This window comes from Typopeltis vanoorti, chromosome 5, assembly GCF_054136105.1.
Source record: "Typopeltis vanoorti isolate ZY-2024b chromosome 5, IOZ_Tvanoo_1.0, whole genome shotgun sequence".
NCBI lineage: Eukaryota > Metazoa > Arthropoda > Arachnida > Uropygi > Thelyphonidae > Typopeltis > Typopeltis vanoorti.
The window spans coordinates 139657818-139658637 of NC_143553.1; the positions used below are offsets into that span (position 1 = coordinate 139657818).

The following is an 820-nucleotide window of genomic DNA, read 5'->3' on the forward strand; positions in this document are numbered from 1 at the left end:
GCGAAATAAATCAATTTATCATATATATATATATATATATATATATATATATAATTAGTTAGGAAATCAATAATGTACTGAAGATGCCTATGAAACTCGGGCAAACTTTTACAATAAATAAGTTTTTTTACGTGAGTTATCCTCTGTTTTTATAGTCATTATTATTCCTGTTGCTGTATCTACATTGAAATTTTGATATCTGAACACCTCTTAAGACACACCTCTATTCTCACATCTCTTCCCATCACATCACTCACTGTTTTTTCTCCACTTGGAAAAATTTTGTGAGAGTGAATTAATAAATTTTTTTACATGAGTTATCTTCTGTTTTTATAGTCATTATTATTCCTGTTGCATTGAAATTGTCGGGATGGCCGAGTGGTCTAAGGCGCCAGACTTAAGATCTCCTCCTCATAGGAGGGCGTGGGTTCGAACCCCACTCCTGACAGATTTTTTGCCAGCCTGGCTGGCCGAGTGGTTAGTGTATCTGCTCCCTAGCCAAAAAGCTGCGTGTTCAAATCCCGCCGTGGGCATGGATGTTTGTGATTGTCTGTGGAAATACCAGTGGTGGTGGTGGTCGGCGATAGATGGCGATGGTGTAGTTGCAGTCAGTTGGTGGATTGTGAAGTAGTGGAGACAGAGTGTAGAGTAGATGCCCTCCCTCGATGAGTCTTTGGACTCCCTGGAGGTGAAAATAATAATAATAATAATAATTAACACCCTCACAAAATCATCCAATAATTCAACTATTTCTTTGGCTGTTGTTTCCTTCTTACCATCTGCATCCATTAAAGTTATCCCTCTACAATGAACTTCTATA

General features: G+C 38.0%; 1 non-coding gene across 1 annotated transcript; it reads left to right on the top strand.

Moving 5' to 3' along the window:
• Positions 1–364: 364 nt before the first annotated feature.
• On the top strand, positions 365–448 carry TRNAL-UAA (transfer RNA leucine (anticodon UAA)). The gene has a single exon. It is a non-coding gene; the product is annotated as a tRNA-Leu (tRNA).
• Positions 449–820: the final 372 nt, after the last annotated feature.